Genomic DNA, 7330 nt, shown 5'->3' on the forward strand with positions numbered 1-7330 from the left:
TCTGGAGAACAGCACGGAGTGAAGACCCAAAGCTCAACAGGGAGACAAGAAGAAGGTATCATTTGAGAAACTCGTAGCTTATTAACCACTGAGGGTAACCAGACGAACAACAGACTTTACTCTTTCTAGATCAATATAAAACCCCATACGAAAGACCTAACAGAAGGAAAGAAATGCCCATGTCCTATTATTAGATAATGGTTTTAAAAATATACCACAATCTATTCTCCTACAGAATATGTATGTGTATATATATATATATATATGTGTGTGTGTATTTGGCACATAAAAGGCAACACATGTGCACACACATAGCTGAAGGGAAAACGCAAGGAAGCAAGGGTTCCTCATCTGGAGGGCAGCTGGGATCAGGGAAAGCATTACCTACAGAGGAACAAGAATAAAACTCACAACTTACTTTTCAGAAACCACGTAACCAAGGAGGCAGTCTAAACATGACTCTCCTGGATCAATCACTTATTTTCACAATCTTTGACTAAACTTGATCTGGGCTCCCTGTGATTCTATATGTAATCTCATGTCTTTCCTGAAAAGTACGTTAGTTATAGTGGAACTCAAAATCAGCTTATAGTCTGGGTAGAAATTAAAATATCAGCCAAGTGGTGGTTAGGAATGTGTAACATTATGCTCCTAAGGTACTTGGGGATGATCTTCAATTATGAGGTATTAATCAGAAGCAAATTATGCTTTCTACGGATGAGATAAATACTTCTCAGTTACTTTTGGGCCTAATGGTAATTCCATTTCTCCACTTACGGAAACCAATCAAAGCTGTAGTATCGTTAAGGGTCTTATTTCACAGATAAGTGATTGTCCCAGACAATTAAGCACCTGCAATACACTGTGCGAGAACTTGACTGCCAAATGTCTTCACCATGCTAACAACGTGGTGAGAGATGAAAACAGAAGAGTCTCCTGTAGGGAAGCAGTTTCCAAGCTAGTTTGTAGCTGTTAATGACTTTTGATTTCACTTCAGATTTTTCTTATTAGAGAATGAGAGCTATTTCTAAAAATGTTTAGGATCATTTTTAAAAAGAAAAGTTAAGCTTTTATGCCAGATCCATTTCCTAAATTTTTCATTTTTTCTAGAAAGTTTGAAAAATACAGAAGTGTCTCATATGATTTGAATTTGGCAAATATGTGGACTTTTTAATATTTTGAATGATGTTTTGAAATAAAGATGTAATAGTGTTCATACTTCGTGAAATAATTTAACTATACTACAGGAATCTTTGAAAATAGAAAAAAGGAAATAAAAGATGAATCAAGTAGATCATTTTGTCCACATAATTACAAGCATTTCATATCATAAAAGTAAACTTATGTAGGTATACTAATTCAATTTTGCACAGATTTCTTATAACTGACTTGGGCATACATAGACAAATGTTCATATTTTTTTTGCCTCAATTGTGGGTATAGAGATTTACTGAGACAGGTTATACTTCAATTCAAATAATGTTTTAACGCCTCTTTTCCTTAAGGTTTTCAAATAACTTTTTTCAGTTTTTCTATTTAGGATTTCTAGTTCTTTGTGTCTCTTTTTCTATTTCCATTGTTGATGCTTTTCCAGTTCATATTTAATGTAACAATTTCCTTATACAATTGATTTTGTAAAGTATATTTGCATATCCATTAGAAATTTTCTTTCACACTTCTGTTAATAATCCTGGTTATGTAGTACATGTATATTAAATAACAATAGATAACATTTGTGAGGTGCTCATTATGTAGCATTTGTGAAATGTTTTAAGTGTGTGATGTTATTTCATCCTCACAGTCATCCATTGGGATAGGTGTTACTGCCTTTTTGCATTTACAGATGAAGAAAGTGAGACACAAGGCATAGAATAACCACCTGTTTCTAAGATCACCTACTTAGCAACAGGTGGAGGTATGGTTAGACATCAGGTGGCGGTCAGACTTCAAAGCCCTTGCAGTATTATACCACACATAAGCCAAATTCAGTCAGAAGAGAGTCCTTGGTTCATAATATATTCATGTATAGGCTTCCATAATTATAATACAGCATATTCATATGCTCTATCGTTTGATAATGATATACATTATTATTTGATAATGGCATTTATAAGCAGTGATGTATTTCATGTGTTTATTGGCTGTTTACCTAAGCCATTTTCTTCATGAAATAAATATTTAACGTGTGGTTCAGACAATATTTATTCTATTTTAAGTTGTATTTCCATGAAAGTACTATTTAACAAAAATTTTTGAAAATAGAATCACTTAACCTTGAATTAAAAAAAAAAACTTGCAGTAAGTATAATCAGACACATGGAAAAGTTCACAATTCATGCTACTAACTCAAAGTATTGTTCATAACATGAACATACTCTTGTTTCAAGCCCATGTATCTGAAAATACAATGTTGCCAGTACCACGTGTAAGATTTCCCTTTCCACCAAATCAATATATTCTTTGTATGGAAAGTGTTTCCCTGAGTTTTATGATACATTATTCTCTTGTTTTCTGAAATATACTTAGATCATGTATCATATGTTTTAAAATGTCTGACTTTATATATATTATGTGTATATAATTCTGTGTGTGCAAACACATTCTCCTATGTCTTATTTCACTTAATATTCATGAATTCATTCATGCTGTTGTATATAGCACTAACTTATGTGTAACTCTATAGTGTTCCAGTGTTCGATGGATCAATAATTTTGATAGATTCAAACTATTGGTGGTTATTGCATTATAAATACTCTTCGGGTTTTTGGAGGCAGACATATGAACAAATAGGTTAAATATCTGTGAGTGTAATGATTGAGTCATAGGGTTTGCTATGTTTAGTTTTTTTTAAGTGAGTATAGTTGATTTACAATATTTCAGGTGTACAACATAGTGATTCATTTTTTTTTATAGATTATACTCCATTTAAAGTTATTACAAAATAATGGCTATATTTCTCTGTGCTGCACAATATATCCTTGTTGGTTATCTATTTTATAGGTAGTAGATTCTCAATTTCCTATCTTGACCCTTTCCCCTACCTGCTCCTTGCTGGTAACCAGTAGTTCTCTATATCTGTGAATCTGTTTGTTTTGTTAATACATTTGTTTTTTGTTTTGGATTTTCATTTTTTGTGGGGTGGTTTTTGTTTTACTTTTTAGAGTCTACATATAAGTGATGAGTATTTGTCTTTGAATTATTGCACTAAACATAATACTCTCTAGGTCCATCCATGTTGTTGCAAATGACAGAATTTAATTCTTTTTATGACTGAGGAGTATTCCATTGTGTATATATACCATTTCCTTATCCGTTCATCTGTTGATGGGCACTTAGATTGCTACCACATCTTGGCTGTTGTAAAAAAAAAAATACTTCAGTGAACATTGGGATGAATATATCTTTCCAAATTAGTGTTCTCATTTTCTTCGCACAAATACGCAGCAGTAGAATTGCTCGATCATGTGGTAGTTCTATTTTTAGTTTTTAGAGGAAACTCCACACTGTTTTCCATGGTGGTTGCACCAATTTACAACCCCATCAGCAGTGTGCTAGCGTTTAATTTTCTCCACATCTACTCCAACATTTGTTATTTGTAGACTTTTTTTTATAATTAATTTTTATTGGAGTAGAGTTGCTTAACAATTTTGTGTTAGTTTCTACTGTAAGCAAAGTGAGTAAATCTGCTATGCAAATACACATATCCACTCTTTTTTGGATTTACTCCCCATTTAGGTCACCAAAGAGCACTGACTAGAGTTCCCTGAGATATACAGTAGGATATCATTAGTTATCTATTTTATACATAGTATCAGTAGGGTGATACGTCAATCCAAATCTCCCAATTCATACCACCCACCCCTCTTTCTCCCTTTGGTGTTCATACATTTGTTTTCTACATCTGTTGCTATTTTGGTTTTGCAAATAAGATCATCTATACCATTTTTCTAGATTCCACAGACATAGGTTAATAGACAATATTTGTTTTTCTCTTTTGACTTACTTCACTTTGTATGACGGTTTCTAGGTCCATCCACATCTCTACAAATGACCCAATTTTGTTGCTTTTTATGGCTGAGTAATATTCCATTGTATATATACATACATCTTCTTTACACTTCCTCTGTTGATGGGCATTTAGGTTGCTTCTATGTCCTGGCTGTTGTAAATAGTGCTGCAGTGAAAAATGGGGTGTATGTATCCTTTAGAACCTTTTGTTTTCTCTGGATATATGCCCAGGAGTGGGATTGCTGGACCATATGGTAGCTCTGTTTTTAGTTTTAAGGAACCTCCATACTGTTCTCCATAGTGGCTGTATCAATATACATTCCCACCAACAGTGCAAGAGGGTACCCTTTTCTCTACACCCTCTGCAGCATTTATTGTTTGTAGATTTTTTAATAATTGGCATTCTGATGGGTATGAGGTGATACCTCATTGCAGTTTTGATATGCATTTATCTAACAGTTAGTAATGTTGAGCATCTTTTCATGTGCCTGTTGGCCATCTGTATGTCTTCTTTGGAGAAATGTTTATTTAAGTCTTCCACCCATTTTTTTGTTTTGTTTGTTTGTTTTGATATTGAACTGCATAAACTGTTGGTATATTTTGGAGATTAATCCTTTGTCAGTTGCTTCATTTGGAAATATTTTCTCCCATTCTGAGGGTGGTCTTTTCATCTTATTTATGGTTTCCTTTGCTGTCTAAAAGCTTTCAAGTTTCATAAGGTTCCATTTGTTAACTTTTATTTCCATTACTCTAGGGGGTGGGTCAAAAAAAAGATCCTGCTGTGATAAATGTCAAAGAGTATTCTGCCTATGCTTTCCTCTAAGTTTTATAGTGTCTGGCCTTACATTTAGGTCTTTAATCCATTTTGAGCTTATTTTTGGGTGTGGTGTTAGGGAGTGTTCTTATTTCATTCTTTTCCATGTAGCTGTCCATGGAAAAGGTTTCCTAGCACAACTTATTGAAGAGGCTGTCTTTTCTCTATTGTATATTCTTGCCTCTTTTATCATAGATTAGGGGACCGTATGTGCATGGGTTTATCTCTGGGCTTTCTATCCTGTTCCATTGGTCTATATTTCTGATTTTGTGCTCGTGCCATACTGTTTTGATGACTGTAGTTTTGTAGCATAGTCTGAAGTCAGAGAGCCTGATTAATCCAGCTCCATTTTTCTTTCACTAGAGTGGTTTGGCTTTTTGTGGGTCTTTTGTGTTTCCAAACAAATTGTAAAATTTTCTATTCTAGTTCTGTGAAAACTGCCATTGGTAATTTGATAGGAATTGCATTGAATCTGTAGAAAGCTTTAGGTAGTATAGTCATTTTCACAATGTTTATTCTTCTAATCCAAGAAAATAGTATCTCTCTCCATCTGCATCATATTTGATTTCTTTCATCAGCATCTTATAGTTTTCTGTGTACAGATCTTTTGCCTCCTTTGGTAGGTTTATTCCTAGGTATTTTATTCTTCTTGCTGTAATGGTAAATGAGTGTTTCCTTAATCTTTCTGATCTTTCATTGTTAGTGTATAGGAATGCAAGAGATTTCTGTGTATTAATTTTGTATCCTGTTACTTTACTAAATTTATTTATGAACTCTAATAGTTTCCTGGTAGGATATTTATCTTTAGGATTTCATGTAAAATGTCAATGTCAACTGCAAACAATGACAGTTTTACTCCTTTTCCAATCTGGATCCCTTTCTTTTTCTTCTCTGATTGCTGTGGCTAGGACTTCATGACATTCAAGTTATGTTGAATAATAATGGTGAGAGTATACACCCTTGTCTTGTTCCTGATCTAAGAGCAAATGCTTTCAGTTTTTCACCATTGAGAATGATGTTTGCTGTGGGTTTGTCATATACAGCCTTTATTATGTTGTGGTACGTTCCTCTATGCCTACTTTCTGGAGAGATTGTATCATAAATGGGTGTTGAATTTTGTCAAAAGCTTTTTCTGCATCTATTGAGATGCTCATATGGTTTTTATTCTTCAATTTGTTAATATGGTGTATCACATTGACTGATTTGCATAAATTGAAGCATCCTTGCATCCCTGGGATAAATCTCACTTGATCATGGTGTATGATCCTTTTAATGTGTTGCTGGATATAGTTTGATATTATTTTGTTTAGGATTTTTGCCTCCATGTTCTTCAGTGATATTGGCCTGTAATTTTCTTTTTTTATGTGTGATATCTTTGTCTGGTTTTGGTATCATGGTGATGGTGGCCCCACAGAATGAGTTTGGGAGTGTTCCTCCCTCTGCAAATATTTGGAAGAGTTTGAGAAGGATAGGTGTTAGCTCTTATCTAAATGTTTGATAGAATTTGCTTGTGAAGCCGTCTGGTCCTGGACTTCTGTTTGTTGAAAGATTTTTAATCAATTTCATTACTTATGATTGGTCTGTTCATATTTTCTTCCTGGTTCAGTCTTGGAAAGTTGTACCATTCTAAGAATTTGTCCATTTCTTCTAGGTGATCCATTTTATTGACATATAGTAGCTTGTAGTAGTCTCAAGATCCCTTGTATTGTTGCAGTGTCCATTGTAACTTCTTTTTCATTTATAATTTTATTGATTTGAGTCCTCTCCCTTTTTTTTCTTTCTTGATGAGTCTGGCTAAGGGTTTATCAATTTTTTTATCTTCTCAAAGAATCAGCTTTTAGTTTTATTGATCTTGGCTTTTTTGTTTGTTTCTATTACATTTATTTCTGCTCTCATCTTTATGATTTCTTTCCTTCTCCTATCTTTGGAGTTTTTGTTGTTGTTGTTCTTTCTCTAATTGCTTTAGGTGTAAGACTAGGTTGTTTGTTTGAGATTTTTCTTGTTTCTTAAGGTTGTACTGTATTGCCATAAACTTCCCTCTTAGAACTGCTTTTGCTGCATCCCATAGGTTTTGAGTCCTTGTTAAACATTCTTGTATTTTCTTGATCCATGCCTCCATTCTTTTTATGAGATCTTGGATCATTTTTATTATCATTACTCTGAATTCTTTTTCAGGTAGATTGTTTTTTAAGTTGGATTGTTTGGAGTTTTTTGCTCTAGAGTTGTATGAGTTCTTTATATAGTTTGGATATTAACCCTTATGAAATGTGATTTGCAACTACCTTCTACCCTTTGGTAGGTTGCCTTTTCGTTTTGTTGATCATTTCCTTTGCTGTGCAGAAGCTTTTTAGTTTTTTAGTTTTGTATAGTCCCATATGTTTGTTTTGTTGCCTTTGGTTTTGGTGTTAGACTTGAAAAAATTTTGCTGAGATTTATGTCAAAGAGATTACCACCTAGGTTTTTTCTCCTAGGATTTCATGGCTTCAGGTCTTACATTCAAGTCTTTAA

Source organism: Hippopotamus amphibius, chromosome 13 (genome assembly GCF_030028045.1).
Source record: "Hippopotamus amphibius kiboko isolate mHipAmp2 chromosome 13, mHipAmp2.hap2, whole genome shotgun sequence".
Lineage (NCBI taxonomy): Eukaryota > Metazoa > Chordata > Mammalia > Artiodactyla > Hippopotamidae > Hippopotamus > Hippopotamus amphibius.